The sequence below is a fragment of the Colossoma macropomum genome, unplaced genomic scaffold (genome assembly GCF_904425465.1).
Source record: "Colossoma macropomum unplaced genomic scaffold, Colossoma_macropomum, whole genome shotgun sequence".
Classification (NCBI taxonomy): Eukaryota; Metazoa; Chordata; class Actinopteri; order Characiformes; family Serrasalmidae; genus Colossoma; species Colossoma macropomum.
Window position 1 is genome coordinate 42565092 of NW_023494787.1, and position 24392 is coordinate 42589483.

General features: G+C 38.6%; 1 protein-coding gene across 2 annotated transcripts in view; it reads right to left on the bottom strand.

Annotated features, from left to right (window-relative positions):
• The window catches only part of gcgra (glucagon receptor a), an 88878-nt gene extending 79275 nt beyond the window's left edge, over window positions 1-9603 (bottom strand). Inside the window, exon 1 of one of the 2 annotated variants that reach the window (XM_036567426.1) lies at window positions 9296-9603. The gene's annotated coding sequence lies outside the window, so the exon portion shown is untranslated. The remainder of the gene's footprint in view (window positions 1-9295) is intronic. The other variant, XM_036567428.1, reaches the window with a different exon arrangement.
• Window positions 9604-24392: the final 14789 nt, after the last annotated feature.

Consider the following 24392-nt stretch of genomic DNA (forward strand, 5'->3'; position numbering starts at 1 on the left):
AAAAATATATGAAACTTACATGAAAGGCGTGAGGTTAAAACAGGCAGCCACTTCCTCTGTGTGTGTATATCTGCGTGCGTGCATAAAAGCATGTGGACAGGCCATTAACCCCTATCATCCCTATGGCATCTCCACTCTAAGAATAGTTGAGGTGCAGCTATTGATAAAAAGCTATTCTTAGTACGTGAGTCTGCACAATCTAGTTTTCTGGTTTTCGACCCTCAGCCTCTGTGCCTCCTGAACCAGGACAGCAAGGTTGAGACGGATACGGTTTGCATCTCCCATCATCATACTGTGAAGCTGAAATACTGTGGCCAGCTTTGTCTCTTGTTACATCATATTATCATTGTACACCAGTTAATTCTAGCCACACAATCTGCCTGGTTGAAACGAGTCTTACAAGTACTGTTTTTACAGGTATTTTTTTTCCTGATCACCAGCTGCAGAGTAACACCAACAATTGCTTTGCTCTAAACCGCTGGATTTGTTTTGTTGGTGGAATAAATTGCCAATAAAAACATATCGGAACTGATGTAATAAAACTTCATATCTTCAAAATGGTGGAGTGCAAAAATATCATGGAAACGGAAGCTAGATATATGGAATTTATAGTACATTAGATTGGAAGGAGAAGGAGCAAGCATGGTCTTCCTCCCAAATGTCATTTAATGTATTTTGGGACATTAAAGTACAAAAATAAAAAGGCCATTTCTATTGTCCCATTCCTCATGAAATGTACGTTTTGAAATGATGTAAAAGAGGCTCTGAGATTTTGAAATGACAGTGATGATATACTGGAGACAATGTTAGGTTTTCTCTGCTTTACTTTTCCTTTACTTTTCAGAACTGTTGTATTAAAATATAGAACTATTGGATTGTGTTTCATGAATAACATTATGGAGGTAATTTGGTCATAAACAAAAGGTCACTACACACTGGACACACCATAGTATGCACAGCGTCACGTAGCCAGGCCCGGATCCTCAATTTATGGTCCCCTGGGCACCTATGGTACCGGCTTTTTGGTTGGTCCCCTGGGCATCTATGGTACCGGCTTTTTGGTTGGTCAGTGATTTTGTTATGACATCACAGAAAGTTAAACAAGGCCTATGCAGCACCACAATGGCAGCATATTAACCGCAGCACATTTTGAGTTTAACCAATTGAGACAAAACAATAGCAAGATTTTGCACATATTAATGAGAATACAGCTTAACATAAACCCAACAACCAGTGCAACACTTCCCTATACAGCATGTATCCATTCTTGACAAGCAAAACATTAACCCCAATGAAGACGACATAAATTATAATCAGACAGCTGAAATGTGCATAAAGACAGAAAAAGCAGCAAACTTAAAAACCCAAACTGTCAAGCACCCTAGCTAAGACATACTGCCATGGCAGGCATGGAAAAGTTTTTTTTTCCATTTTTATCTTACCCTGATGACGCAATTCACTGCCAACCAAGACAAATCAACTTTTTAACTCACGTGGTTGACATTTTCTATTTAGCTTTGGAAATAGGCATCTTCTACTCTGACGAAGTTTCAGATCTGCTTTTACAGATTTCACAGGCACATCTATTGAATACCTGGAGCTTCATATTCAAGGTACATTCACAAAAACACTAGCTTGATGCTAAAAACCTGAAAGCTTGAGTGAGATCATGAAGGATAGTGTAACGGTTACTAAGTGATTGGTGGAGAAAAATAAACTGACATTTAGAAAAGATGTTGAGAGCATCAGATTATGATCAGCCATAACACAAAACTACACTGTGTCCTAGCAGCAAACTGGCATTCAAATGTAGTATTGCATCACAGCACAAGGCCTGCAGGATCTCTACACCAGAAATGTCAAGTGTGTGACCACAAGTGTGTAAACAAACCATAGACATCTCAAAAGATAACTGCTTTATTGACAGCACTGTCCAGCTGTGGTTTCAGGGCATGTATTTAATAGAGTTTGTAACAGGTTACGTTTTGTTCCCACAATTAACATCAGTAGATTAAATAATACAGTTAAAATAGCGTTAAACTGCTGTGGTGTTGGGTAGCTCGGTTATGCTAACTTATATCAACTTAGCTAACGTAACTAGTTATCTAACACAAAACAGGTCTTACACAAAAATGGTTTTGACCTCTATCTTCCAGCACCCTGGCTGCTTCTCTCCAAACATATGTTTATTGGAAAGGTTGTAGAGATTCCTCTCTTCTCCACTTCATGAAAAATTTTCTTCTCATCCGTTTTAAGGTGGAATTGCGGAGCAAAGCAACGCAACAAAACAGAAATGGGTCATTCATCAAAAAGCGATGCGCAGCTTGTGTAGACATCTTCAGTGATTATAGTGAAAACGTTTTGGTTTTGTTGTTGTCGCTCATGTCGCTTGCTGTTAGGACACAGTATTAGTTCATTTTTCCTGCTGTACCATTCCCACCATGAGTCAAAACAGCTGTTTAGACTTTTTCATAATTGCATGCGAGGGGGGCCCTAATGGCTCAGGCCCCTGGGCATGTGCCCATAAAACCCATTGGATGATCCAAATCTTTATCCATACCACCACACTAAATATAACTACCACCTCTACTTGTGTCCGCCCCACTATGTAGGCTACTGTGTCTTGCTTCTGAGTATGTGCAGGTGGAGCAAACAACTCTATCAGGGTCTCTGTGTGGGTGGGAAAGGTGTATTGGATATACAGTACAGCTCCTTCTTTTTCAGTATAAAAGTTTCAGTCAAGAACCAAAACAGTTTGTGTTCATCACAGCAAAACAACAAAGTCTTTCAAAGAACAGAAAAGCTATGAAACTAAAGAAAAGAAGAAAACTATGAGACTATAACCACTAAAACTGTACTGATCTACACTTCAAGAGAGATACACATAAACGTGTCTGGGGTGAGATGCAAAGAAGGGCTTCATGGGTAAGTGTAGCTCAATATGCAATAATATCTGACTGCAGAGCCGCAGAGCCACAGTTTCACGCCAGCAGTTTCACTTCAGCAGGTTCAAGCCAGTGGCATTCAGTGCATGCGTCGAGACTTCTTGGTTTTTCTTAGCCAGTTTTAGGCTAATCAATATTCCAGTAATTTTATGTGGGTTTCCAATATATTTATGATAAATTTGCATTGGGCCAATGTAATATTTAAAGCTTTAAGCTAAAACAAACTTTGGTTTGAACACATATAGAGATTCATAGGGTAAATATTACAAGAACTACAGTTTATGCGGCCTGGGTAAACTAAAGGTTTATGTAGACATATAGCTCAATTAACTTACCCTTAATACAGGGCTTTATGTGTACACTTACATTACATGTGCAGGAATAAATCTTTTCCTTTAGCAGGCTTCAACTGAGCATAATATTAAGCTTTAGGCTAAAACAAATTTTAGTTTTTGAATGTATCCCTGCTTAAAAAAAACCCACAGAAACCATTAAGCATTTCTTTTTGTTTCTGATGGTTTTTGTAATGTGTTTTGGTTTCACGGTTTAACCGGTTAGCAATGGTTGATATGGTTCATATATTGGTAACAATATCCCTTCCTGAATGGTAATATGCATGGCGACACATAAAACCAGCACAAACAGACACTGTTTACATCAGAGACGTTACAGATGAGGAGACCAGCCACTGGTTCAAATATGAATGGGAAAGCTCCTAACACTCAACTTTCCTTTTGTTTACATGGCACAATCGTGCTGTCCTACTGCACATGCATTTCACTGGCCTAAATCGTTGGAGTGAAACTGCAGGTGTAAATCTGCAGCTCTGCAGTCAGACCCTTCTCCACATATGCTCACAGAGGCCTTGACGTGCACACCACCATAATCTCAATTATGCATCATGTGAATCTGTGGAGCTTTGTGTCGAGCAAATGCTGATTGGCTGTTTCATAGCATTGGAAGCAGGACGAAACCTAAACAATACTCAACCCCAACCAGAACGCACACAAAATCAAACAGAGCACTTTGTGGCAGGTGGCAGAAGAACTGTGACCTTACAAACATACATATGACCATTATTTAAAATGTTACAAAAAACAGTAAAGTGAGTATTTATTCAGCGGAAGAGCGAGAGAAAAACAACAAGAATTTCTTTATTTTTTTGTACATTTTGGTTCGGACACCGCGCACTAGTGCACACATCAACATTACTCTCAAGTATGCTGGCAGACAGCTATGCAACCATCAGTGCACAACGCCCGCAGTTACACAGAAGTATAATCAGCCTTAAAAAATAAGCAGTTTACTCTCTGTGTTAGTAAGATTCAAATAATCATAATTTTTTCATCCTAATCTCTATCTGTCGCACCTATAGCATACATTCGATTATAACAAATCATTTTGATCTGAAATTTTTGGAAAGTTTCACTGTGCTAAAAATAGAAAATTGTTGACTCAAAACACACTTATAATAGGTGATGAAGCTGAAGCTGTGTTTTTTCTATTGTAAGTGAAATTACTGTTCACTGTAATCAACAATGAAATAAAGATATAGCATATGAAGATTAGGCTAAAATACACCAGAGTATTCTTCTAAATCTAGCTCATAGCGTTTTATAAATTCTTTGTTAGTGCTTTAAAGTAACAAATGTGAAACATATTGTATGGTTACAAGGAAACGGATGCCATCGGGACTTGCTATTCTCAATGCAGTTTTGATTACCCCAGCTCATAACCTTTAAATGTTTCTGATGTAACGCAACTGTCATAATAGGTACCACACAGGTGAGGTACTTCTATTAAGATGTGCTATGAGTATTTTTCCTCTTGGAGCTAGCCACTTAAAACCATGATATGCACCAATGCAAGCAGAGCCAAGAATTTAAAAATGACTTAGTTTACATAGCATGAGATTTAATGAGGCCAGCAGGGCATTTGAGAGAAGTTCCCCAAGAGAATTCTTCGGAAGGAATAGCCGCCAGATTTGTTTGTGTCATACTTCAGTAACATCACTAGCCTCTTAAGAATGTCTGCATGTTTTACATATGCATAACGGAGCACTTCAAGTGCTACTTTATAGCCTGAAAGTACTTTTTTGTGTATGAGTCACTCAGTAAAGCAGAGAGTGTGAGGGTTATTATTACATATCCTAGCAGTCTAGAATACCTGTTTCTCTCTCCTGCTACTTTTCTAGGAACTGCATGTGAACTACACAGAATTTATGGGATCTTCAGTACTATTAACTGATGTGATACAGCACCGTGATGAACATTGGGCTGGCTGGCTTTTATTGTTAACAAAGCTTTCCAAATAAAATATTTTCATTCAGAAAGCTTTTTCCTTCCGTGCCATGACATAATTCAGAGTAAAAATAGGGGAAAAGGAGGGTCTCTGAGCTAGCGAGTATTTTTGCTCAGTGTTTGAAGGTGGTCGTGGGAGAAGGAGGTGAAACATGAAATTATTGGTTAATATTATTTTTCCCTGGTGTTTTCCCAAGTGGCGCATCATCAAGAAACTGCTTTAAAAAATGCCGCAGCCATACATGGCCGGGAGTCCAAGAGAGCATCACTGGCCTGGGTCTCTCTATGTGAGTAGGATGTCGCAAGCCTCCACTCTACAGTTTAACGAAAAAGTAAAGCCGAATTCAATTATAAACATGACTATAACTCTCAAAGCACCCCTAACTCCCAAGCACAGAAAAAACCCAGTCATCCGTCATAGTTCAGAGTTAATAAATACTTATAAATGAAAACAGCAAGAGACATGCGCAAGTTAACAGTGTGATGTCAGCATTTGTGTTATACCCATCTATACAAAAATACTGAAAACAGAGTTTTCAAGAATTTCCAACTTTCAGTGAATGAATAAGCATTTTCATGTGGACAGGAGACTAAAATACAGAGGAAACTTCTCAAAAATATCTGGATGTGTGTGGACAGGGCCTCAGTGTGATGCTAGCCAACACATCGCAATTAGCATTCTCGTTAAAGCATGTTGATCCAGTGACATCGTGTTAGCAGCAGTTCAAAAAGATGCGCTTCACAAGTCTCAGAGGAACCATGTGCAAGCCTTCACCCTCCTAACTCGGTGGCATTGTATGATGGGGAGATATAACAATGACTATGACTAAACTGAGCAAATATACTGGGTAAAAATCTGATATTCCTCACCTGCTGGTGTATGGTGATGGAAGAGTACAAAAACCAAGAATTCAGTCTTTTAAATGGTAAATGGGACATAAACTAACGAGGTAAAAAAATCATTTTAATGTCAGGTAGACTGTAAGGAACTCATTTTGGCACGCTGCATTCAGTTCAGGAACTGCACTGGCAGGCTAAACCCACTACATTCCGTAAACATGCCCAAATCTAAATCTACATCCATCATCCATACATACTTTCATTTCAGCACCACAGATCTGCCACCTTACAGCAAGCTCTGATAAAAGTGACACTTTCTTTTGATTTGACGAGGCTACCAACTCATCCGTGATGATTTTCACACCTATATTAATACTATATGTATTTGGACGTATCTACAATATCAATGAATGTGTGGAAAGAAATATACAGGCAAGCAGAAAAGACTATGTAGCAGCTACACTCCGTGCACGAAGATCCCACACACCCACTGTGAATTCTCTGGACAATTACCTGCTCTATTCACAAATGGGTTCACTCGGACATTACCAGACTTTGTACTACAGGGCTGGCAGGGTAAAGCCCAGGTAATGTCCGATACAACCAATTTGGACATTTGCATTCATACATACAGCTCCTCTGAGTAACGTCTGAACAATTTCTGGGTCATTGTGCATGTCTGAAAGGGGCATTAGAAAGACCATTATTCATCCCAGAGCTGTTTCTTCACAGTTGGACGTGAATAGGGTAATATAGGTCAATTTCTTTTAAATTGAGATCATTAAGCCTTAATGATTATACCTCTGAGTCATACAGAAAAGGAAAAGGGAATGTGAACAGGGTGCGATTGAGTGAGTGAGCAGCATCTGACAAAATTAGGGAAATAATTAAGCTTCATACTGGGCTAATCCATCATAATGTCACTTGACCAGCAGCCCACGTTTTCATGAAGACTTTCATGAAAGCTTGTTTTGTTAAGCCACACAATGAAAACAAGGCTTGTGCTAATTTCAAAGCGAATGTCAATCATGCTTCATTTTATGATTCCCCATTAGAACTCATTTGATTGTGACAGAGATCGTGTCTAAACACTCTCTAACAGAGCTTTCAGTAATTTTTGTTGGTATATGACATTTAATACTTAAGACTTTTGTTACACTTGTTGCCTACAACTTACAGCAAAGCAGTATGAGTTAAAGGAATGGGAAAATCCCCTCTTTTGCAAACACAAATAACTATGCATGTGTTTCTAACCAAGAGAATTCATGCTGGAATTCAAGAAAAGGCATTTGTTACTGAGTCATCATGGTATGTGTAGACTAGAGATGGGTGATATGGCAAAATTATACTACCACTATACCTCAAGATATTTTCATGATACTCAATGTGCGTCATGGTATTTCATTTGTAAACTGGAGCCGAAAAAATAACAGGTGGTGCCACATTTAAAAATATAAATATAGTTTAAAAAACTATGAATTTGTTTAATTTGATGTAACATTTCACACACTGCACTGCACCCACTCCAATTAAACAGGAATATCTTTGCTCTGTTTGTAATGAAACATGCAGTTAAGTGTTATAAAAGCACTATATCCACAATATGCTCAGAAAAACACACACAATATGGCAAAACTGATCACGATAACAATTAAAATCGTCTTATTGTCCACCCCAATACTGGATGAAACCTTAGCACACAATAAATCCACAACATGTTTAGAAAAGCATACAGTGACATAATGTGGAAAAATGTATCGAGATAACGTTAAATATCGTCATACTACCCACCCTCAAAGCATACTGGAAGAAATTTTACTACCACAAAACACTGCACCAGAGCAATCTTCCTAAAATGACTTAAAAATGTATAAAAAGTTGCCATTGAGCTCAGAAGTCTAGTGAAGTCCAGTTTAAAAGGAAGGAAAAAATTCAACCAAGAAATCTGACCATTAAGAACAGCTAGAATCTAACGGTTTACCGTGACGAGTGACTGTCAGCGTTCCACGCGCTGAGAGCATCTCGCGTGCTCTTTTTAAATTTTAACAGTCGTTCAAATTAAACGGTTTAATAAAATATAAATGAGAGACTTCAGCTCATCGCATTATCCCACCTGTTTTCCGACAAAACCCCGCCTCCTACGCTAGGATTGGCTGGTAGGATTCGTTTCCTGCGCTATTATTGGCTGGTACTGCTCGTTCCTATTATTGGCTACTATGTTACACTGCGAGACATTCAGTGTCAAAGCGATATAAAGTCTGGAAACAGCGTAGAAAATGTTCCAGCGTAGAACATTGAAAGCCACCTCTCCAAATTCTCCCAAAATGTAGCCAAAAATGACTTTTTGGCCCGACGCCTTCTGGTAAAATTGGTGTACACAAATAGAGACTAATCCAACAGCAAAATCAATATTCTGAGGGTTAAAATGACAAACTCAAATAACTGTGAGCGTGAATTAGTAGCCAGTGACGGGAGGCGAAACTGGGCGGAAAACGGGTGGAGAGAAAACAGCGTGATCTCCACGCGTAATGAAGATCAGTCCATAGCTCTCAGCACGAAACGTTCATTTAAACTCAGTCAAAACCTGCTGTAAAGTTGAAGCCTAAATCAGAAGCGGTGGCCTTTATTTAAGGATAAAGTAGGAACACAACAGGAACCTGTGCGATAAATTAAGGTCAAGATTCAGCCTCAGTGCAAAAATCAATGATAACCCAAAGACTGATTGGTGAAATGAGCGCTGCCTGCTGTGTTCTGCTGTTGGAGCTGTAAACTGAAAGTTTTCGTCTACACCAGTTTGTACAGCAAGTTACTGACTTATTTGCTTCCACAGACCACAACACTGAGCACAACATCGTAGCCAAAGATTTTATTTATATTCACTGTAGCCTTACTCAGGTATAGCCATTTATAACTGCCTAACTGATACAACCGCCCACCAACGGTCTCAAAACAGAGTTTGTGTTTCATTCTTTTGTTAAATTCTTTTTATTTTTTGACAGATCTTCTTGTTGAATCATTCATTTGACCAAAATGGACGGAAACACTCCAAAACGACTGGCTCTAACAGTTGTTTTCCCCGTTACTCCAGTAGCCACATCAGCTAAGGTGAAACTCAAACACACTCCAACACAGACAAACCATAAAACCCAAAGAACCAAAAACGAAGAAAGACAAAAGCAGTGAATATAAGCAGTAAAACCGTTGAACTACCTCAGAGGGGGTTTCAGTCCTCTCGCCACAGCGGTTCATCTTCCGAGCAGGCAAGTTCAAAAGCGAGCTGTACTCTAATCCACTTCTGAAGAGGAACGCGATGAATCCGTATGAAGACGAGGTTTTAAACCGTGTTTTCCTCTCTTCTCTCTGTTTTTTAGCTGAAGTGGTTCAGGCTTACGCGCGAGCAAAGTCTCGCCACACCGGCGCGCGCTCGGAAGAGTTCAGAGTGAAGCGCGAGACCCGCGAGTGCGCTATTAGGATCCCTCTGACGTCACAGATATTAAATAAAGAACGAAACTTGGGATAATAATAAAATAGCATTATCACCAACTGTGACTTTGGAATAAATGAATATTTTTTTAATAGATTATAACCGCGCTCTGTAGCCTAAAACACCCAAATTTCACCTACAGCACTGAATGGACACTGTTAATGCCTGCGGTGCCGAATGAACCCATATGGGCACAAACAATTCCAATGTCAAATGAAGCACCTGAAGTGTTCATATGAAGGACACACCCCTGTATTCTATCCACCCTCATAAATGCCCACTTATGACATTTGTATTTTTTATGTACCAACAATTTTCTGCATGATCATTTTCCAAGCTCTCTTTATTCCTCAGAATTAAAAAGGCTGTCTTTGCTGCTGTGTCTTCTTGACAATAAAGTATGTGGACACCTGACCCTTACACTTATATGAGCTTGTTGGACATCCCATTCCAAAACCATGGGCATTAATGTGGCACTTTATGTGGCTATAGCAGCCTCTACTCTTTTTGGGAAGGCTTTTGAAGTGTGTCTGTGGGAATTTGTGCTCAGTCAGTCGAAAGAGCAATTGTGAGGTCAGGCACTGATGTTGCATGAGAAGGTCTGGCTCGCAACTGATGGTCATCCTGGTCAGGGCTCTGTGCAGGTGATCTTTGGCTTGCGTGCAGCTGCTCAACTATGGAAACCGAAGCGCCCAACACACAGTTCTCTTGCTGATGTTGCTTCCAGAAGCAGTTTGGAACTCTGTAGTGAGTGAAAGGCATTTTTATGCACTTCAGCACTCAGTGGCCTCACTCTGTAAGTTTGCGTGGTTTGCCACTTCATGCCTGATATGTTGTTGCTCCTAGACGTTTCCATTTCACAATAATAACACTCACAGTTGACCGGGGCAGATCTAGCAGGACAGAAATTTCACAAACTGACTTCCGGCAAAGGTGGCATCATATGACTGTGCCACGTTTAAAGTCCCTAAGCTCATCAGTACCACCCATTCTGCTGCCAGTGTTTGTCTATGGAGATTGCATGGCTATGTGCCTGAGTTTATACACCTGTAAGCAATGAGTGTGGCTGAAACACCTGAACTCAATCATTTGGAGGGGTGTCCACATACTTTTGGGCATATAGTGTATGTAAATGATCTCTCTATTGGACCTCATTCAAAAAGCAGTTGGGCCAAAACACTTCACATAATATGAGTGTCAACTGGCGGAGCTAAACTGCTGTAGCCTGGATAGGCAGATGTCTATAAATATGTAGTCACAAAAACAATACATTCAAAACAGGTGGTAATGCAGCTTAGTTTCCATGGACTGTATGGACTGAGGAGTGAATGAAAGACCATTAGGTACAAGTTATTAATTTTTCAGCATCAGGAAAAAAAAACAGAAAATATCTAATTAGCAGAAAATTCAACAGAAGACTCAACGACTATAAATAATATAAAATTATTCAGTATTTAGTGTGTCCAATCGTTGCCTTTATTACAGCTTCCGTTCTTTTCAGGAGACTTGCTTTCAGTTTCTCAGCAAAATCTCCTGAGATATTTTTCCACACCTTCAAAGTTCAGTCTCCGAGGTTGGTTGCATTTTCTGCTTTTCATGATCCAAGCAATCTCATACACACAATGTTAAAAATTAGCATTAAAATTACACAGCTTTTCTTTAATTAATTTACTGAACTCAAACTTCTTAGTTAAGTCAAAGATTCTCAATTTTTTTGTTCTGCTTCTCAGTTGGGTGAATAATATAGAAATAGCTTTTCTGCTAACTGAGTCCCCCACTAGCTGGAACTCTTTCCATCACACAATCCTATCAGACATTTTCTTCTCCTGGGTGCTCACTTGTGGAAGGCTATGGCATCGTTGAGGTTCAAACTCACAGTCATCTCTTGGGATGATGGCTTAGTCCATTGCTCCACTCGAGAAGACCTGAAGTTCACATTTCATGTCCATGAATGGTTAATACATAGTAGAAAATATTCATTGTTTGTGGTGCAACTATTTAATAATTTGCCCCAACAAACAGAGATTGTGAGTTTGATGCCCAGCATTGCCACAGCTGTCCATATCTGGAAACCCAAGAGAAGAAAATGAATGATGTGACTGTGTGATGGAGTGAAAAACACTAATTCTATTTTGTTTACCTAACTGAGACACAGAAATAGAAGAGGGAGTTTGGAGAACTTTTGACTCAACTAAGAAGTTTGAGTTGGTTAAACTCTGGCTAACCCATGAAAAGCAGTGTAATCAGTTGAACTGATGAGTAAATAAATATGTTGAGCTGACCTCATTTTTTACAGTGCATCCAATGATGTTGAGGTCTGGACTCTGGGGTGGTCAGTCCATTGCTCCGAAAACACCAGGAGCTTCTTTACTTGATTTGCAAATTTTCTTCTTTATGTGTAGTTTTGTCTATTTTCTTTTCTCTTGACAGCTACACATCTTTTCAGACCCATAGCACTGAGTTGTCGTCTTACAATGGAAGGATGGACAGAAGCACCTGTGGATGTTTCAGATCTGTGACAAGAGTGGAGCTTGATTTTCTCTCAAAGATGAAAGCTTTAAGTACTGCTTATCTGATGGGGACTGCCTGTGGCTGTTAGGAGTCCCACTTTCTCTGTATCTTTTAGTAATTTTTTGAAAACCTGTTTTTATCACATACTTTCCTTTGATGTTCACCTTCATTATGCAAGTGGATTATCTTATATTTATTCTGCTCGGAAATTCACTTGAAAAATGAATAACTTGAACTTAATGGCTGTTTTGACTAGAAATTAAATAAATGAAAGGTAGTCTCTGACTTTTACACAGTACTGTCCATCAGACTGTGTTATTTAAAAAAAGTAAAGGAAATTTGGTGGGTCCTTTAAGCATAGGTGCAGATAAGTAAAGTAAGAATGAATTCAACGCTGAGCATTTTGATGTGTACATTCTTTTCCATATACAGGCAAAAACATTGAATGTTTGTCCCGAGTAAACACAATAATATTGAATTAACCCCCAACACTATAGATCTGCTTGTGTAACAGTTTATGTACCAGACTCTTCTTTACCGAAATAGGTGTGGAGTCTGCATTTTGAATGTACACAGTTAGAACAGCGGGCCTTCATGATGGAGTGCAGAGTATATCTAACACATAGCTGTTGGATTAGGAGATTAACACTCTCCATTTACATGTAGTAAACAAAAGTAGTCCAGAATATGTGGGCAGTGTTTTAGGACTAATACAGTGCACAGTACATCCCTATGCCTTTTACAGAACACTGAGTTCATGCCACAACCTGAATGTTCCTGCTCTGAATCTTAAAAGCCCAATCATGGATTTTTAGAATAAGAAGTAGAAGATCCAGCAAATCTCCAAAAACACCAAAGGTGGGAGCATGCTGTGTTGAATGCAGTCACTAAGAAAACACTAACTTGAGAACAAAATTTCTGTGAATTTGTCTGACAGCAGGTGGACGAGTGGTGTGCGGAAAGCAACACAGAAAGCACTTCAAGAATCAGTGGGAATACAGACACTGTAGCACAGCCTCCTGAGTATTGGAGCAAGTGGAAAACTAGGAAAAATCTTGCTTAGATTAAACGTCTCTTTTACAGGAATGTCCTAGCCAAGATTGGTAGCTACACATGTAGTTAGTTAACAAATAATAGGTAAAAATTACTCTGCACCAACAGGCTACATATATATCAGCTCAGTGGTTAATCTAAATATTTCTATCAATGACAAGCTGCCTGCTTCCTGGCTGGGTCAGCTAGTGCTGAGTGGTGGTTCTCCCTTGCTGCCTGTTCAGTAAAACAGCATTCACCTTCAAAGTGCAATTTTTCCCATGTGTTATTCTACTATAAATAATTGACAAAATGAATTTGACAAAAATGTAGATTTCTTTGGGCAGTGACAATACATTATATATATATATATATATATATATATATATATATATATTAATCTATATATATAAAGGACATCATTGGTTAATCTAAATATTTCTACCAATGACAATAATATATATGTGTGTGTGTGTGTGTGTGTGTGTCACTGTCCAAAGAAAACCACACATACGTTTTCCCTTTTCTCTATGTTCTATGTTTCTTTAATTAACATAATTAATATATTAGTTGTAAAATCTTATCCGATGTTCATTTTGCACTTGTGTTTTTGTTTTGCTACATGGTGTCAGCCAGAGGAGGAGGACTTCCCTTTTTTGAGTTTTGGTTCCTCTAAGGTTTCTTCCTCTTGCTCTGGAGTTTTTCCTTGACACTGTTGCCACTGGCTTGCTCAGGGGGCTTGAACTCAGATTTTCTGTAAAGCTGCTTTGTGACAATGTAAAAAGCATTACAAATAAATTTGACTTTGATTTGGACAACATTGCTCCCTAACGTCCGCACAAAATCAGCTGTAGTATCCATTACCAATCAGGGCTCATCAGGGTGGCCTGGAAGGTCTGATTAAGTTCTGTGTGTGTAGAAAGGCAGGGAGGTCTACCAGTGTACCAGTGGTCTAAACATTTCCCTATAGAGTGAACATTGCCACAGCAACTTTAACTTAACTGATGGAGTTGACTTGATTGTTATGGTTTCCCTTATACATACAGTGTTACAGGGCATATGATGTTATGGAAAAAGCAAAAAAAGTATTTTTCTTATGATTTATTGCATAGTTGAATAACGGAGTGGTGCGCATGGACAAAAAAGGCCTAAGCCAAGTAGAGACATGTAAGCATTATAGTCTAACTGAGGAAGCTTCCCCAACTGACAAAGCACAATTTCAGTAGCACCACCCAAAGAAAAATAGAATCTACACAGTTTTCCCCTTACCTCAGATGTATTTTATCAGCCAAGACATTCTGAGTGTGCATATTTTGTTTCGCTAGTTTAAAGCTGGAGCTATGAGGCTAATGTAGCTAACAAACACTAGAAGTCCGTAGTCACCCAACCTGCTTAAACCACATCCAGGTCTTCATTAAGGTCATACAGACTTGTCAGTGTGGTTTAGTGCACAAAACTTCAACAGGTGTTGTGCCGCTGCATTTCCATTCATGTGCATGCGCGACGTATGGACACTACAGATTAGATACACTGTTTCTGTTGTCTCTTTCTATATGTAACTGTTGAACTAAAAATAAATGATTATACATAGCAACAACAGAAATTGCAATCTAGAGTCTGTCTGTATAACGTGCATGAACGTGAAAGGTAGTTTTATTCTGCAGTGGAGTCCTGTTGTTTTTCAGTTCAGTTCTGTTTTTCACTTAATTTTTATAGTTCACAGTAAGTCATACTGTGTTCTAAACAGGTCTGTACAACATTAATGAAGACCTGGATTCAGTCTGAGCAGGTTCAGGGAAGTTTTAGGGATGTATTTGAAAAGATGTGCGTGACTATTGACTTCTACTGTTTTTAGCAACTTTATATTCATAGCTCCAGCGCGCAACTGAAAAAACACCAAACAAATTCAGATACAAAACATGTCTTGGTGGATTTACTGGGGTAAGTGGAAAATTGTGGACATTTGATTTTTCATAAAACTATTACTTTAACGGTGATTGCAATCTTGCCCGAACCAAAAAACATGGGTCAAAATGACCTTCTCAGTGAATCATTAGAGATTAGCTTGCATGATACTGATGTATGTTTTAAATTTTCTTACTAGTCTCTCTTACAAGAAGAAACAGAGTCTGATGAATGCACCCATTTATAAAGGCTTATCTCTTTTGGAATCTTTGCTTATGGTTTGTTGTTTCTCAGTAGAAGTTCATTTGTATTGTTTGCTCTTTGTAAAAAAACTCTGATATAATTTGATTAATCATGAAGTAATTCCCAGATTACACAATTACTAATATAATTGCTAGTGACAGCCCTGGTCTGACAGAACTAAATAGACTGTCCAGCTTCCAGCAATCCATATGTTTACATATCAGTTCCATTTTAAGGGGACACTAAGGGTGTTGGTGACTGTGTTGGGGTTACATGGCCTGAACCCAAGGCGTCTGTCACTGACTCCCAATGAAGTGCCAAGTTGACGTAAATACAGAAATACAGCAGTCACAGGTCAGTGAAGATGAATGTGTTAACACTACAGCTGTACTGTTTTTCCTCTAGAGGTGAAAGGAAAGGCCAATGCATCAAGTTAACTTGCATAATGAGAGTAAACGGAGTAAACAATCACATTATAGCCTGCAGGGTCTGTATGGCAGCCCTGCTGAAAAAGGACCATCAGAAAACATTAGGATTAAAACCTAATAGTTTTGCTTTCTAATGGGAATTAGCTTAATGGTTTCCAAAAGAGACCACTAGTTTCCTGTAGAACACCTTTAGGTCCCATTAAGAAACGTGCATTTAGAATCAGCCACTGGTCACCTGTTCAACTATAAGAATCCTTTACATTTTGATATCAACCCATCAAGAAACCAAAACACATTACAAAACCATCAGGAAGCAACAGACACACTTAGTGATTTCTGTAGGTTTTCCTCAGCAGGGAGGCAATACGCGTCTTGTATGCTGTTCTAAATGATTTTTTTTATTATGGATGATGGATGATATAAAACATAGAAAATGCACTAGCAACAGGCAGTTTGTCAAAAGTTCAAAGCGTATTTTTCCTCCAAAATCTCCGCTTTACCTGTGAACTTTGTCCCTCTGCGCAGTTCACTGGCCTCATGTGCAGATAAGCCAGAGTGAGTCAATACAAGACACAGACTTTTACTCAAAACAGCTGCCTCATCCCAGGAGGAAAACTGCTGAGGCCATTTTTTTCCCTGAATTTACAAAGTTGCACATCTTTGCATCAACATTACTAGAACTTTTATTAGCTGTTCATTTGAAGGGCCCATATCCTTCATGTTTCTTGCATTTTATGTTTTCCTTTGAGGTCTATTTATGTTGTTTATATGTTATTATGTACTGTATTGTGTTGATTCATTTTTACATCACATTTTCCAACCTCTCTTCTCTCTCTTATTCATTGGAACTAAACAGGATGTTGTCACTGTGCCTTTAAGACTGATATATGTAAATGACTTGTCTTTGGCTTTCCTGTATTGTGCCTCATTCAAAAAGCCCTGAGAGGTGAAACACTCATTATATCTTCAGCGTGAATGGGAGCGTCTAAACTGATGGAGGCAGAATAGGCAGATAAATGTAAATGAGTTGTTTTATTATGACATTGCAACAATAAAGAATTCAAAATGGCTGTTTTTGCAGCTTAGTTTTCATGGATTCTATGGTCTGGGGGGGTTAACAGGACATTTCGAAACTTCAGCAATGTTTTCATCCTACATGTTCCTTTAGTCCAAAAAAAGCCAGGGGACTTTGGTTTTCCATGATTTGGTCCCTTTTATGTAACTTTGCCATTGTCTGCTGTAAAACCTTAAGCTCTACATAAACCTTTCACCTCTTGAGAGAAAAAGGGTGACCTCAACGTATCTTAGGCCATGCATTTCTTCTTTATCACTTGCATTGCACCATCAGGAAAAGAAGCAAATATATGCTACACAAATGACAGAAGGCAATGGATGTTACCTCCCGTGCCTGGGCCTCTAACTGAACTTCGTCCAGCATGGTCAGCAACTGAGACTGAGTATTCCCTGCAGTGGAGCTCCTCACTAGTCCATCTGTCTCAGCTCCCACGACAAACCTGCAGTCAGAAACACTCTTAAAAATAAAGGTTCCTAAATGGTTCTTGGCCTGAATGTATGGTTCTAAGATAAACATTTTATTAGCAGAGAACCTTTACATTATGTAAATGTTCTTTAGGCTCTTTCGTTCTGTTATCATTTACAGTTTATTAAACAAACATCCTTGAAAAAGGTTTTTAAAGGGAAATTCCACTGATTTTTCAAAATATCTACATAACTAATTGGCAGAGATTACAACAAAGACATTTAGAGTGGTCTGGCGTGAAAAGCCTCATTGTAGAGAAAATGACTCAGTGTCTTTACAGCTGTGGTGATAGGAACCGGGGGCTACATTACAGAAACTTCTTAACTCTGAAATCTTATCTGCTTAGTCACCATGACAACTTCACTTAAGATGGAATTTAGTACAGAAGCTATTACAGAACAAAAGTTCATAATCCTATCCTAACTCAAGATAGGAAAACAGCATTACAGAAACATCCTAACTAGACAAAATTTCCTAAATTCTGTCCTAAATTTAAAACAACACCAGAGGTGTCGTAACTTCTGTTTTAACCGTCTGTTTCTATTGGTTTATGACTAGTGACTGGCTAACTAACTCGATTATTTTACGTTTCAGTTGTGCGCGTGTGGTCGGTTGCTAGGTCCCAGGCATGAGAGTTGATTGTCGACAAGTTAAGCAAGTTAAGATTTCATAACTTTAGATAAGAAGCTGTGAGATAAGATTCCTACACTAAGATAAGATTTTCTTCTGTAATACAAACTTGTGAAAAACCTTATCCTGACTTGTCAGATCTTAAGTTAAGACTGTCACGCTTCCTGGTTCTCATTCAGACTTTCATTCCATTGCGGACTCCACTTCCCAGAATCCCTCAGTTTGTCACGTGACTCCACCAACCAATCACAAGACTGCCAGCAGATCTGTATTGATTAGCATCACTTGTGTTTCCATGTATACAAGCCTGTTTGTTTGACCCCTTGCTTTTTTTTATATCTGACTCTGTTATTGTCTTTGCCCATGCATTGTTTTGTTAAGCTGATTTCTGACCTGGTCTGGTGTTAACCTTGTTATTTCAGTTAGTTCTCCTTTTAATTAACCTTATGGTTTATCTATTATCTGCGAGTGTGTGATTTGTCAACCCAGCATTACAAGGACAAAAAGATAAGAAGTTTGTAATATGTAATTCAAAGCTGTAATATGGCCCCTGGGGTCTACGACACAAATATAGCCATTTTATTTGCCAGAAAAAATAAATCTGCTGAGTTTTATAGGTAATGTTGATGACAGTAAAACAATAGTAAATTTAAAAAATATATGTTTTCTTTAGGTACTGTTATGCCTGACAACAGCCTGCATGTACCTCTCCACCATGAATGGATTTTAAATATTATGTTTTAAGGCAAAAACCTCAGGCAGTGTATTCATAACTATTTTATGTAATAGGTTTCTGTCAGGTAGCTTTTAGAGGCATCAAACACTTTGGACGTCTGGTTACTATCACCACCACCGTGAACAATTCTGTTCTCTACAATGGAGCATTTCACACCAAACCAGTTTGAATGTATTTTTTTTACCTCTTAACTATTCAAATAGGCAAATGTTTTGAAAAAAATATATGTATCTCCCCTTTAAGAGAAGCAAAAGTGGTTCTTTTACTGTCCCAAAAAACAATTTTTGTCACCTTTATTGCTGAGTGATGTATTGAATGTACTTGACTCCATTGTGTACAGCATTTCCACATGAATGAAATGTTACATCAACATGGTTCAATCTTTCAGTTTACTTTTGATAATTAATTATGTTGATGTAATATATTTTCTTCACACTGACAGTTTGTGCACATTTAATTCAAGCAAATTCAGGGCATCATTGTTCAGCGGATGAAGGCACAGTTAGTGGATGGAAATAAAACTAGAAGCATGAAAACAGACACAAATATCGATCGACCCCTTTCATGCTAAATGCCAGATGGAACTCTTCATCTATACGGTACTTTTCCCATGAAAATGGCAAACCCCAAAAGGCTCTTTAGGAGAATTAATCTAAGGGAGCTGACAGTCTGACATATGGGCTGCGTTGCACAACCTAACTTTGCATCATAGAGAGCAAAAACTGCACTGCGTCTAGTTCCACAGACTGAAGCTGCGGTCCAGAGTGAGGTCAGCGAATTGCATAAGCCCCATCAACTCTTTGCAGTTTGGAGGTGGAGAAACAGCTATGAAAGGAGAACTGGATAAATTAGACAAATACAATGTCCTGTAAAAAACAACATGGTCAACAGTTGCTTTAGGTCACAGCCATTCAGCAGGCTGAGAAGATTAGCCGTTTCATGAAAAGGCTTCCTTATTGTTTGGGGGCGGTGTGTTGAAACAGCTGCCACACTTAATTACTTAAATTGTCATTTTCCAAGACACTAATTAATTGCCTAGAGATTAAATGAGTTGGACCGATGCCCCCTGTAATTTGTTATAGACACAGGACAAGTAGTACAAGTCCCTTGGCAGCGGCCCTTAATGTTCAGGACATGAGATCCTCATCAAAGTCTGTTTCCATCCTGACGTACTGTATAGTAGTGCAAGCATGTCATTGATGCGACATTGCCTAACTGAAACAGGAATAATGTTCAGCAGATCCTCAGCAAAAAGGCACAGGTGCACACAGTTATCCGATGAACAAATAAAAGGTCTTCTGTCATGCTGAGAAAACCATTTGTCATCAGTGCTCGTGATAACATCCCGTCCTATGTCTACTCACCAAACATTGATTTCAAAGGCCCTCATTTACTCACTCAATGTCCTGGTACATGTGCTCATCCACAGACAAAGGTGTGGAGTGGCTACTTAACTAAGAGTGTACATAACATTATGTCCATATAGAACACTTAGCTGCCCTCAGATGACTTTAGATCTCACACAAGATTAAATTAACCCCCCTACTGTTATCCTCAACCATTACCTCTGTCCACTATGTATTCTGAGCTGCGTAATCTCTTGCCTTGAATTTATATAACCATGTTTGAGATCATATAATGATAATAAGTTTTAGTTATTTATCTTTCTCAAACAAACCCAAGGACGCTTTACAGAAGTAACAAAATGCATAATCAACAACAAATAAAACAACCCACAGTACACTCACTCACACACACAGAGTTTCCCAATTGGCGGTAGCGTCGCTCATACAGCTGAACACCACTGGTTCAGGCAGCCTCATAGCTGCAGTGTAACGTCATGCAAGCAGCCTGCCCTGGCAGCGACATAGCTACTAGATAGCATTGCTCAAACAGTCAGCCCAGACAGCCATGTAGCTACAACATAGAATTGCTTAAACAATAGATCCAGACAGCCACAAAGCTACAATATAGCATTGTTTAAACAGCCAGCCCAGGCAGCCACGTAGCTACAATATAGCGGTACTTAAACAGCTGGGCCAGGCAGCAACATAGCTACTAGATAGCGTCTCTCAAACAGTCGGCCCAGACAGCCATGTAGCTACAACTTAAAATTGCTTAAACATCCGACCCAAACGGCCACATAGCTAAGATATAGCAGTGCTTAAACAGCTGGCCCAGGCAGTGAAGTAGCTATGATATGACATTGCTTAAACAGCTGGCCCAGGCAGTGATGTAGCTTTGATATGACATTGCTTAAACAGCTGGCCCGGGCAGTGATGGAACTATGTTATAATATTGCTTAAACAGCTGGCCCAGGCAGCCATGTAGCTGCCATGTAGCATCACGCAAGCAGCCAGCTTAGGGTGCCACATAGCTACGATATAGCATAGTTCAAACTGCTGGCCCAGGAAGCCACGTAGCTGTGATGTAATGGCCGGCCTAAGCAGATTTGTAGCTGCAATATGTTGTCGAACAAGCGGCTAGTCCAGGCAGCCATGTAGCTCCGATGTAGCAAGGCTCAAGTAGCCAACCCAAGCAGCCTTGCAATTATGGTGTAGTGTCACTCATACAATCATCCCAAGAAGCCTCTGAACGACAGGGGAAAGTCACTCTTGGCCGCTATCTTGGTGAATTTAATGGCAAACTCCTTCGCCAGCAGGAAAACATTAAAACATATATAGAAATAATACGAAACAAACAAAACCGAGGTAAGGCAGCAGCCATATTACACTGCACTAGAACACATATGCACATAGGAATTTCTGTGGAATTTCTTTCTTAGGAAACGCTCACCTTTTCACCTTTGAAGGTTAGTATAAAGGAGCCTTTAAATTGCATTAATATCATAATGTTCATATCATACTGTGAGATGTTCACGCAAAAGACAGATTGTGTCAAGTGGTGTAAAAAAAAAAGTTACCACACCAAATTCTCAAAAGGTTTTCCATGAAGCAGATGCATAAACAAGGTTGCCAATGGAATACAAGTATTAGGGATATATAGTTAGAATATAAAATGTAGGTATCCGAATTGACTAGGGATGCACTGCTATGGGAATTCTGAACCGCAACCGATTTGACTCAGATATTCAGTCCAAGTTACATTGTGAAAATGCAGTATTATTGTTACTTTTTACATTTTTAAGAGAATACCTTTAAACTGAGCTGAACAGTCTCTTCAGTAGCGGATATGTTCACCAGTGATAAGCTGAGCATCTGTGTTGTGCTGGACTCATGCATATGTTTTTGTTTGACGCTAAAAAAAATAAATGAAGGGACTTAGAAGATGGATGGATGGATGATTTAAGAAATTATAAAAGAAATAAAGAACAGAAAAGACTGTTCACAGTGGTGTTGATAAGAACCAGATGTCTGAAGAGTTTAATGCTCCTAAAACTGCCTCACAGAGAGTTATTAAATGAAATGCTTACCAATATGCTGTCTGATGTCTGAGACATTGTTGTTCAAAGGTTTAAGATAAGCCTATGGCTTTTCTAAAGCCATATGTGTTCTTTAATGGCAGAGAGGTACCATGCAGGGCTTTGGAAGGCAAAATAATCCCCAAAGAAAATTTCATTTTTCATCAATGTTACATATAAAAACATTCAGACAACACATGTAGGTTCACTGGTGGTTTTGGATAGTAAATAAAATGGCTCTATTTGGGGTTTAGATATTACAGCCTCTGGTTCCTATCACCGTCACTGTATAGACATCCAGTATGTTTCTGCTGAATGAACCATTTCACATCAAACTGCTCTGAATGACTTCTCAACTGTTAATTTAATTAAACTGTTAGAAATTAATTTCAAAAATGGTAGAATTCCTGAGTAGAAACTCTTTTTTAAGAGAGACTAATAACAAACATTTAAAGTGCCAACGAGTAGCAGCAAGGAACAGTGTGAATTATGTACAAATGTTTTTCATTAGCCTTTTCAATATGTATTCTAAATGGGTTCTGAATATGTTTTTAAGTATTATATATTGTAACAGAATATGTTACTGAATACAATTAAGACAGTATATTCAAAGTTCAGACCAATTTATTTTACAGTATTCTGCCCAATATTGTGCATAAGGCTCCCAAAATGAAGCACCCGAATCCAGCAAGTTTGGCAACACTCTACAGGTAGAATCATAGGTTCCAGTATAATTGTGCTTAAAACTCAGAGACATGCATTCAGAGCTGATAAAGAACTGTGAATAAGATAACACCTATGTATAGAAAGTTTACAAAGCAGCAACCTTTTTGCCAGTAGAGGGGGCTATTGTGCCAAATCTGTAGTCAATTCTTTATGAAGAAAAAATGTCAAATTCTTAAAACTTATAATTATATTACTTAATTATAAGTGCTGTCCATGAGTACATGGCTTCACTGTGATCAGCTTGAGTACAGTTTAGCATGGTTGTATTCTACAAAACGGAGCCCAATATGACTTTAGAGCCAAACTCTAGGCCTGTGTTTTCACTCAGAACCTTTCTTTATGCTTTGAGCTCTAGTTTCTTATGTGGGAGGTTCACAAAAGGAGTCCTCTGACTTTAAAAAGTAATTGGAAGCCAACATTGTTGTTTATAAGCTGTATTGTTGTTTCTTGAGTCTCTGCCAGCAACCTGAGAGGTGAGATATCTGTCAAGTGCCAGATGTTGGCAGCAGATCAGAACGTCCACCTCAATAGGACATTCTTGGAATTTTTTTGGTTAGTTCCTCACAGGCTTTCAAATATGTTGATAATTACAGTGCTGTGTTCAAATATTGCAACCAGGATGACAAAACTGCCATGAGAGCAAACACATAGTGTGACACTTGTATTTCTAATGTGTCTGTGCTTTAATTGAACTATTTCAGCCATGATTGTCACAATTTTAAAGAAAAATACATACTTTGAAATATCCTGAAATGAAAGGTGGCAACACATTTTCTCTTATTTCTGCCTATTCTGCTGGAGTCAGGCAAGGATGGAAATTTAGATTTTTTGCCCATATTTTTTAAGGGCACTGTACACAGACAAAAAGCAAAATTCAAAATAAAGTACACTATTCAACAGGTCTTGTTATTGTCAGAGAACATTTTCATGTTCCTAGAAGTACAACAAGCAGCAGTGCGATGAGCTCCCTATGTGAATGTTCAGTTCAAGTTGGTTACATTTTCTGCTAAAAATGACAAATTTAGACTCATCAGTCTGTAAAACCTTACTCCACATCACAGATGTCCAGGTGTGTTCATGTTCCAGTGCAAGTTTGCTTCTTTTTTTGCCAATTTCCTTTTCTCAGAAAGGGCTTCTTTACAGCTCTACATCATTTCAGACCCATAGTGTTGAATTGTCTTCTCACAGTTGAAGGATGGACAGAAACACTTGTGTTCAAAAGCTGATAAATTTGCTTTTATTCAACATTGCTCATTTGTCTTTAACATGTCCACCATGTCACACAAAATATTAAGAGAATACAGATATTTATTAACTTTTTTGCAGTATTCACAGAATCTCTCATAATTAACTGTTAACGTTAGAAGGTCTAAACTTAACAAGCAGTCTGGAGGCATGTTTAGTCTGAATATTGCACCCCATCACATTCCTCTCTGACACAGGTTCAATATAATGATATTGTCAAAAATATAAAACTGGTTACTAAGATGGAATAATCGTTTTTCAGTAAGAGCAATAGGTAACTGAAACTTTGCAGGCCAAAAAACCTGTCAATATTCTATGTTAATTTTCCATTAAACACACTATATGGACAAAAGTATTAGGACACACCTCTTAATCATTGAATTCTGGTGTTTCCATGAGTCTCATT